The sequence below is a fragment of the Anser brachyrhynchus genome (assembly GCF_964034855.1).
Source record: "Anser brachyrhynchus genome assembly, chromosome: 1".
NCBI classification, from domain to species: Eukaryota; Metazoa; Chordata; class Aves; order Anseriformes; family Anatidae; genus Anser; species Anser brachyrhynchus.
The window spans coordinates 3338549-3349418 of record NC_137694.1 but is presented as its reverse complement, the minus strand read 5'-3'; positions in this window follow the sequence as shown (position 1 = coordinate 3349418).

Here is a 10870-nt window from a genome sequence, read left to right as displayed (position 1 = left end):
ACACGGGATCCACTGGCGATGTCAGTCTTTCAGAAACACAACCTGAAAGCTGGTGGGGTACTTCTGGGCATCTGAAATGACAAATACATTTGACTCCTGTGGAGACATTTGTAAGCAGGTGCCTGAATTTTGGTGTCTAAAAGAAAGTGAGTGTTATCCCTCGGTTAGAGAATGGGAATAGCCAGAGGTGGCTGTTACCAGGCAATATGAATTCTCTCCAGAATATTCTCTTGTGGACTGCAGACAGGTCTGGAGAGAATATTCTCTCCAGAACTGTCTGCAGTCCACAAGAGAATATTATCTGCAGACCATTTATCTCCATTGGACCATTTATCCCAGCATCATGTCTCCAGGCATGATCAACAGAGGTAAATATAAGAACACAAATGTTAGTATGAGACTTTTCCAAGTTTAATCCCTCATTCTGAAGTGGTTTATGAGCCAGAATTCCAGTATAATTCCCGAACCTAAACAAATTTACTTTTCCTCATTGGAGACATTGCTCTTAAGTTTTGCACTGAAGGACAGTAACATTTTTTTTTCCACAGCATCTTAAAAAGCATTTACTTTGAACCCTTTATCTACTCTGCCCCATTGTACATATCACAGGGTGAGGTTGAGTTTCATCACACGTTGGGATGAAAACCAGTTGACTTGTTCCACTTCTCTGTTGGTTGAACCTCTATGATGCATCCACAGCATTTCTATTCTGGGTGCAGTTTTGCAGCTGAAAAGATATGGTCACCTGGTGTTCAAAAGGTGTCCCTCTTAAGCCCTTCAAGGTCTTATTCTCAAACAAGATGCACATGCTTAGAATCCCTGCTGCTTGTCTCTGGTCACAGGAAGGATACAAACTGTGTTCCCTGTTTGTTTGTTTTTTTTTTGTTTTTTTTTTTTTCTGAAAAGGTAAATGGAAATAAACAAACCAATAAGCAGTGGCAGCTGGATGTTCAGATGTTCAGCCTGGAGAGGAGAAGGCTCTGAGGAGACCTCATTGCTGCCTTTTGAAACTTAAAGGGGTCTTATAAAAAGGGAGGAGAAGGATTCTTTATTTTGGATAGATAATGATAGGACAAGGGGGGATGGTATTAAACTAGAAAAGGATAGAGTTAAATTAGATATTAGGAGGAAATTCTTCACTATAAAGGTAGTGAGGCACTGGAACAGGTTGCCCAGAGAGGTTGTGGGTGTCTCATCCTTGGAGGTGTTCAAGGTCAGGCTTGATGGCACAATCCTTTAAGCCAACCTTATCTAGTGGGTGACATCCCAGCCTACGGCAAGGGGGTTAGATCGTCTTTAAGGTCCCTTCCAACCAAAGCCATTCTATGATTCTATGAAATACAACACAAACAAAAAATGTCAAATTTTTGTTTTTCATCTTTTCCACTCGGTAAGTCACCACTCAAATTGATAGTATTTTAGATTGTGTTGGTATTGGATGAAGAAAAAATTTTAAGTGGGATCCACTTGTTGTATTCCTCTGAAAGTTTTTGTTTGTAGAACAACTTGTCTGATGGAGAAAGAGAATCAAGTCAGTGTGAGAAGTCTCTCTGTGAATAAAATAACTAGGAAGAGATGGGCTTAGGAATTTGGGTTCAGTTGTGTGTTTTTACACCTTTTAATGTTATTATAGGCCATGAGCCATCTTTTTGCAGTAAGCCTGTACAGTACTTAGCAAACTGGGGAGCCAAGAAATGATTTCATCTGAAAAATACACCAAAAATAGTGATATTGCTTAATCGTAATACATCTTTGCAAGGTAATGGTAGTCTGTCTCACATCAGCTGTTTCTCATTATCTGATTTTTAGCTGTGGTAGATTCCCTTAGCAAGACCTTACAGAAGTGAGAGAAGAATCAGACTCTGGCACCAAGGCAGCTGCGTTGCAGCAGGCTTATAGGTCATTTTATCTTTCTATTTGAGAGAAACCACACAGTAACAGCCATCGTTAATAATTAGTGTTATTAATCTAATTATTATCATCTTTCTTTCAGAGGGTTCCAAAAACATTTGAAAAGGCTGTCATCAGAAACGTGCTCTGTTTTCTGCTGGTGTGAATCAAGAGATGACTGCTTTGTCATTTCCAGTTTTGTCTCCATGTGATGAGAACTGCACATAGCCAAAAATGTTGAGCACTTCAGTAATAACTTCACTGTTCAGACTGTTTTTAAATAAGACAAAGACTATTCAGACTGTTTTTAACTAAAACAAAGATTAATTTCCTTTTTTAAATATTGAAGGTCAAAGGATGTTTTTCTTTTATTTGCCAATACGTTTACAGGAGAAGTTGGAAAGAAATTTATCCAGTGCTGCAGGAGTTTTAAAAGACTTAAAATATACATCCTTTACATACTACTGAAGAACCTGGAATGACTCTAGGTTTAGGTCAGGGTACTTATGAACAAAACTTTTCCAATGGAGATTTGAATATGGCAAATTTTACTGGCTTGTTTCCATGTGTGGGTTCCTGAAATCAGTGTGTTTGTGGGTCTGGCTGGTCACATAGTGACTGTGGTAGCCAGAGATTTGGATTTAGATCCTTTTTCTATCAAGACTGTCTGTGGGACTTGGCTCTATTTTGTGTTGGTTCCCCTGGGATGGATTTTTCTCTGAGGATGAATGTTTTACAGATGGGCTGTGGCACGACAGAAGGCTTAAAAATACAGATGAACTATCTGATGAAGGTAAATTCAGTTTCAGTCTGAGATGTTGTTTGTAAAACTTAGAGGCTATTTAAGAGAAAAGAAAGAACTTAAGGGAGAAGAGCCCCCAGCCCATCCAGTTTCCCATTGCATAGACCACGCTGGGCAGCAAACGAAGGCCAAGACCCAGCTGGGACCTCACCCCCCTCTTCCACAGCCTTCCCTTGTCATCTGGGAGGGTCACTTAAATCTGACATGACTTCTTAGTGAATTATCTCATCATTACCAATAATCCTATTTGCTAGATGAGGCTGCCTCAGGAATAGTCCCCCATGGACTATTTCCCCATCTCTGTCTCTTCCATGTATCTTCCCCTAATGACAAGCACTCCATTTGTAGCTCACTTTCACATCAGCCTGATGGATGTCATGTGCAAATTGATTGCCAGCTGGGGTCGCGTCATCCTCTTCGCTATCAAACGAGAGGGGATTGCACTGCTTGCCAGATGACATGCTGGATTGTTCTTCCCTCTGACTCTGGACTTCTAGGCTGTCCCTAAATGCTGATGGGTCAAAGGTCTGGGCTGGTGCACTAGGTTCTGAGTGGCCAGTACCTCTCTTTGGCTAATTCTGCACTTCTGCAGCACTCTGCCAAAACTTAACCTATGCTTAGAGATTACATGTGTATTAGCAATGCAATCTCCAGGAACTGCTCACTTGTACCCTGGCTACTAATATGACGCCGCTTGCACTGATAGGGTTAAAACTTCTTATTCCGGTAACAAAGTTATGTTGCACCAAAATCAATTTACTGAGAATGGTCCCTGGACTGTACTATTCCTTGAATCCTATTCCTTGAATCCGTATCTACTGTCTAGGAGTGGGCTATTTATCATGGTCCAAAAGCCAGGAAGCATGCTAACAATTACCCTATAGGGACAGCCACTGATGGGACTGGCACATGAGGATGTGCCCATAACGTGGTCACTGCTCTGGCAGAGACCTGCACGCGGTTGCTTTAAATCAACTAGTTATTCCAGCCGCAGCAGCGTGGCATCAGCTACCTGTTTTGCAATCTATGCCAAGATTCATGTTGTTGAAGCTAGATTGACATTTGATAGTTCAAAGAACAAATTTCAGGTTAACGGGGTGGAAAATACCTGCATTCTTGCACTGGGATCTGTAGCAGCACAGAAGGGGGTGGAGACATCTACTCATCAAGTCTACAAGTGCAAACTCTCTAATTAACTCGTATGGTGGTCCCTGGGAGACACGAAATCCCCCTACAATAGTGGAACTTCCTCAATATTTAATTGGACACTAATAATTAAAACATATCTTCTTTCAGCCCAAACCTACTGGGCTCATATTAGCTGCCATCTTAATTATCAAACCACCCCGATCGCTTCATTTCCACGGTCATTGCTTCATGAAAGGCAGCCGTGCTGGTGTGGAACACAGCAACAGAGTGTAATTCATTGGAAAAGATAACTTTGCAGCTCATGGTGATGGGCATGCCTCATTATTTGGGTTTTCTCTCTAGTTTTTCCAGCCTTGCTCTCTACACATTACATCCAGAGAATAACTTACGAAAGATCAAGAAGCCCTTGGCCATAGAGGAGCAGCCAGATTGTCTGCTGGTGTAACCTCCAGCTATCAGACTAAGAGTTTAAGAGCCTGGATAGAGCTCTCTCTCTTTATATATATATTTAGCAGCCATTAGACAGCTTCTTATATTGCATTTTGAGACCAACATTTGTAATGAGCTCATTTTCAGATTTCAGATATCAGACCAGTGAGCTGAGGAAATCAAAGACCATTTCTAAAGTGGAAGCCAAGCAGGGAGATTTTTCTTTGGGTTTTGCTATTGATATTAGGGGAAGGACTGAAACATTCAAAAACAGGGAACAAAAAGGCTCAGATGTGAAAACCCAATACCTGGGGGCTCTTGTAAAACCAGAGAGAGATGGACTAACCTTGTGGCTGTTTGTGTGAGAGAGAGAGTTGGAAGAGTGAGTTATTTGTTTGCAATTATTGTTATTAATAATATCTCACTTGAAATTAGTGTAATTTTATTTTGTGAAAAACAAACATACACACCAGTCTGTTAGCCCATTGTCCCAGCTAAGAACCTGGAGATCGATACTCGAAGAATTAATTGCACCCTAGCACACAGGGCTTTTTAATTTGGCCCAGCCTGAGACTTTTTTTTCTCTTTCTACAGATGCTATCCTAGTACAAAGGTTAGAAGAGCTTTTAAACATTTTTATTGCTTGGAAAGCCCCAGACAAGTTTACAGCCTAGTCCAGGAAAAATAAGGTGCCATGTGCTCAAATTCTCCGAGGCTCTGCCCATCCTGCTGTCTCTCCAGAAGCTGACTTTCATGGACTTTCCCGCAAGCCCACTGAGAGCTCAAGCTATCTCTGCTTTTTTGACATAACCCTGCTGCAATGTCAGGGATAAGATAAGCAGAGATTTAACTCCTTCCTCTCAGGAGAGTCTCTGACCCTTCTTACAAGCCCCTCAGCACCCCTCATTCAGGCTGTTCACAGTTGCACGATGTGCTGCTGGCTTCCTTTAACCCTTCAAAGCTTGGTGCTGCGCAAAATGTCCTCCAGATGCATGGGGAGGAATGATCTGGTCAAGAGGAGTCCCAGATGTGAAACAGGATGCAGGCAGATGGTAGAGTGACAGGCAAGGGCACAAGGGAGGTCAGTATTAGAGTCCTGGACTTCCCTACTCCTTTCCTCCGTTAGACCTCACTCTCCAACCCTCTGTGTGACCCTCACTGCTCCTCCTCTGCCTCTCCCCAGCCCCCAGCTCTCTGCCATGGCCCTTTTACTTCTCTTCTCCCAGTCCTGCTGCATCTTTCTCCTTGCTTTTCCATGACCAAGCTACCAAACTAGCCGAGGAATTAGCTGATGATGGTTGGGTGTAAAGCTGGTGTGGGGATGGCCGACTGGGAGTTGACACTGTAGATGTTGCTTTTTTTTTTTTTTTTTGTCTGATCTGTCCTTGAAAGTTTGCAGCCTCTACCCCCAAACCACCAGGGAATGAGCCCTGATATTGTCTCAAATCACCACTGCGCTCTTGGATGGCCATCAGACAGGAGCAGGGTATTGCCGCAGAACTGAGCCATTTAAGCTGTGTTTTCCTTAGTTTGTCTATTTATTTATTTATTTATTTATTTATTTACTTTTCCCTGGCAAGGACATCAGTTATCATGAAGGTTTTCTATCCTGCTTCAGACTCAGTCACATCCCAGCCGTTTTTGCAAACAGATAACTTCTTTGCATCTGTCGCACTGTTGGTCCCATGAGCTACCAAAAGGATCTTCTGCATCAGGTCATAACAAATCAGCTTGGTCCTTCTTAGCAAGAAATAAAGGACAGATTTGACAGAAACCTTCAGGAGGTCTACCCACATGGATGTGCAACTTTCTACTAATCATAAGGCAAGACAAACCTATCTGGAGGGATGGGAAAATCCCAATGACACTATTCACTGAATAGACTGGATACTGCCATGACTCTTCCTCTTAAATCTTCCAGCTTTTCACTCTGTAGGTGACCAAACAGCTGCCACTTTGCTACCTCACATGCCCCCTTCATGTCTTCTCCATAGGTGCAACCTTGTTCTTGCCCCATTTTTCTGCATTTTTAACCTTAACTATCAGGAAAAATATCAGCTTAAGCTGACCATCTGCCGAGCTCACTGTGTACTTCTTGCTTTGTGTTTTTAATGCACAGAGGGGCAACTTTGCAGACAGAGGCTTTGGGAACCACCTAAGTTAATTTGAGAAAGGAAAATCTGCTTTGCCATTTCTTCCCCTTCTTCCTTTCATTCCTTTCTTCATTTGCCCTTGACTCGCTCAGCTCCTCCGTCACCAGTTCGCTCTCTGGCCAGGGCATGCTGCCAGGAATCCCTTGCCAGCCTTGAATAATAAATACCAGCTAAGTGATGGACTAATACCATGGTGAACTGCTCAGAAATATTCCCTCTACATCTCAGATCAATAACACTTAGCTCTTGTTCTGTGATTGAAGACAGGCAAAAAAACACATCATCTCCCCAGGAGCACGGGAGGAGCCCACAAAGAAACCCATTTACCCCCCTCAAGCCCGCCGGCAATCACATGTGCTTTAAAGAGCAGACCTCAGGTGTGTGCTTTCTTCCTAGAAATACTTAGCTGGGACACGATATGCTGCCCAGAGAATGGCTGATAACGTGGTCTGGGCTGTGAAGGGAAAGATGCCAAGGGAAAAACACTTCTGTATTGAAGCAGGGTACTTATCTCCATCAACATGACCATGGCATCAAGCTGACAGTGGTGCAGGTTGATGAGGACTATGGATGCATCCAAAAATTACAGCTCAGCCCCTGAATTCATTATTCTGGGACATAGTCAATAGGTAACAGGACTGGAGAGGAGAAAATCCCTTAGGCTCAGCAGCATTAATCAAGAGGTGGATTTCTCTGAGTTAGAAAAGGATTGTAGCCTCCCTACCCCCATCCCATCAGCACCATTCAGTATTTGGCATTTTCTTGACCGTATGTATTGGGGCACGGCTGTCCAAGCTGTAGCAACAGGCTTGACATAGGTTTATAGCGATATAGCACAGCTCCCATCTTGACCATGTGTTTTTTTCCTCTCTCATAGATAGAGCCTCTCCTTCCCACCTGGGGTCTCTGCTACTGCAGCAGCTCTGCAGGCTGCGGTGAAGCCAGCATCACGTACCTCCTTGACACTGAGAGCTTAACATGCCAAGCAGATCACCGAGATCTGCTGATTTTTAAAAGACTCGAGTGCTGGAGAAGAATACATTGCTCTTCCTGACAGGTAATTGTAAAAGCCCATGTTCCCAAGTCAGAGTGAGAAGCATGGCTGCTTGAAGCGTCTGGGGTGAAGGATGGATATTGGGCAGTTTAAGAAGGAGGGAGGCAGCCAAGCCCAAAACCAGAGTTTTAAATCTCAGCATCTCTAATTCTCTTATCCAGAGAGAGTGTGAAGCTCTTCTTTTCCCTCTCTGCAGTCCTGGGAAGATCTGTTCCCCATAAAGAAGGTAAATCCTTCTCTCCTACCACTTAGCTGTTGGCTTAAAGTTTATATCACTTTTAATGTTGGCTAAAACAGCCACAAGGTCCACATTCACAAAGTTCCTTGGGAAACTGAGGAAACAGATCACTACTTCCTTCGGGGAAATCTAACACACTGGGCAGGAGCAGGAAACATTTGGGAGATATCCACCCAAAGGAACCTTGCAGACAATCTGATGGAAGATGTGATGTTTTTTCCAGCCTTGTTTTCAATTATCTATAAAATTCTTTAGTCATTTTTAAATTATATATATATAAAAAAATTACTTTTATTTATATATTATATATGTACTTATATATTGCTTATATATTGCATATTACTTATGTGTGTGTGTGGATATATATATATATAATGGTTTTCTGCTGGGGCAGAGCACCCCACTGTATTCTACTGTAAACCTCAATTCCTGGCATCCTCTGAAGAATGGAATGGCCAGGACGCATATGCACCAACACCAACCCCTGGCTGGAGACAGAGCCATATCCTTATGCTTCCAAGAGGAAAGAGCCCGTGGAGATGTGTATTTTATTCCCCACATGGCTGAAATGGACCTCAGACATCAGTGGTGAAGGAGTATGTCAAATTATTTCCTTGAGATCTCTTAATACTATTTGCTACGTCTAACTGTTCTCATTTCAGGACTCTTCCAAAAGTTTCTAGTTATTATAGTGTAGGAGAACTGAAAGTACAGCTGGAAAAGCTCTCCTCTCTCGTCAAGACCCCCTTAGGACTTTAAAGACCATGTGGAGCAGCCAAAGAAGCCTCCAGCCCAAGCATCGATGTCTTGTTGACCGACTTTCCACAGGTTTGCCTATTCCTGCCTGCAGAGGGGACACAAAACCCAGAGCTGGTAGGAAAAAAGCCAACAGTGAATTGAGCTGGGCCAAGGTGTCACCCCAATAGGCTGAGTCATCATCTTCTCCAAAGCCCCATCTTCTCTTTAATGTGGCAGATTTTTCCGTAAAGCCAAGTGGCTCCTCCTAGCCCACATTGCTGGAGGTGTAAAACAAGTTATTTCCCTCCTTGGTCACACGGTCTAACAAAACCAAAAAGGGGAAATTTTATTCATACGGTGTTATGGTGGCAAATTACAAGTTATTGAGCCATATCAAAAGTGTGTTGTCATTTTTGGGTGATATCAACAAGAAAGTAGCAAGTCACATACTAACTAAATAAGTGAGTTTGTCATCCACTAGGACAAACATTTGCATCCCCATATTAGAGGTGAGCAAGCATCATTTCCTTGTTACACCTGCTGCAAATGTCATTAACTTTGTGCACACCTCTGCCAGAGGAAGATGTCTTGTTTAGGATGTCTAGCATAAAAAAAAAGTAAATAAATAAAAATGAATTACTCCTCTTTGGTGTGCCATCCTCACACAGCCTGCAGATTAGAAACATTACAGAGAAAGGAATTTTCTGCAGAGGAAAGTGGCACTGACATAAAACTGATAAAGGACCATCCTTTATTAAAACCTAGCAGAATGTACTGGAGTTTGCTCCACTCATTTCAGACCTTTCCAAGTATCTTTGCCCGAAACATCAGCAAATGAAGTATGGTCCATCAGGACTCTCTCCCACTACAATCTTTCATGTCTTAGCTGGGCAGCCATAGGAGGTGGGAGTAGAGACAGGGACAGCCTATTATCCTTGTTTGCAGGTATTTTTTTCACCTTGTCTTCAGGCAGAAGTGAATCCTGTACACATTACCCGTGCCAGTGTTTTGCATCTGCATGACGTGTCTGGGAGGTGTCACCTCAGGGCCTGCTCCTTACTGCAGAGAGGGAGCAGAGAGAGTTGGAAGAAGATGTGAGGTTTATGTATTTAACATATAGAGGCAAGGACAGAGATTATAAGGATTTAAGATGCAGCGAAAGGTGAATGCTAAATTGACGTGTTGACTGACAATAGATGATGTCTGAGGAGGATTAGCAAAGCAAGGGCATGGGCACTGCAGGGAAAGAAACTGGATGGCCACGGGTAGGTCTTGCACAGAAATGTACTTTTCCTGATGGATCAAGTTGTGCCAGGGAAGGTTCAGGATGGAAATGAGGAGACATTTCTTCTCAGAAAGAGCAGTCAGGCATTGGGACAGGTTGCTCAGGGAGGTGGTGGTGTCACCATCCCTGAGGGTATTCAAGGAAAGGTTGGACGTGGTGCTTAGGGACATAGTTTAGCGGGTGACATTGGTGGTAGGGGGATGGTTGGACCAGATGATCTTGGAGGTCTTTTCCAACTTTAATGATTCTAGGATTCTATGACAAAGGAATGAGGCAAGGATAAGCATGAGGGTGGGACTGATACCATGCATGCACAAGGGGGTTCCATGGGAGAACATGCACAGGAAATAAGTGATAAGAGTTAGATGGGAGAGATTTATTGCATGTGCGAGTTACAGGAGAAGTGTAAGGTCTGAATCTCTCTCTTTACGTGACGTAAATCAAGAAGCCAAAGAAGCCAGAAGAGCTCTGGTGTGGAGGGAAGCTACAGATGGAGAGGCCTTTTACATAGCACTTGGGCATGCATTTCCTTTTCCCTTTTCTTCCAGATTTCAGTCTTTCTTGCCAAGGGCAGCTGCTTAGATAGCTTTGCTAGGCCAGACTGAGCAGGGTGGAAGCCAGAACCTCTCTGCCATGGTGGGTGTCACCTCTGTTGACCAGAGGGTCCAGGGAGAGAAAGTGACATCTGGGTTCTACAATACCCAAGAGGCCCACCTGGTGTGCAATGTCTCTTCCTGGGAACCCTGTGGTCATCTGGGTCATAGTCTGTGGGCCAAAGAAAAGCTTCAGTGGGAAGGACATTATGCACTGTGCATCTGGAGACACAGCTTAGTGTGACTTTACACCAGCTGCCTGAGAGCCTGAATCCCTGACAACACAGTAGAGAACCCTGTAAGACCTTCTCCAGTTGAACCTTCTGTACAAAAACAACAAAAAAGATGGAGCACTATTATCATCCAGTCTGTGGTACGCAAGAATGTCCCTATTTCCTGGCCCGAATTATCTCATCATGGGTAGTTTGTTGAGAATAAACTAACCGCCCTCCCATTTGAGAAAACATACAAATGCCACCCCCATACATTAGTGCTTAACGAGTTACTGCCATCTGACACGATGTTTCTGAATGCCTTTA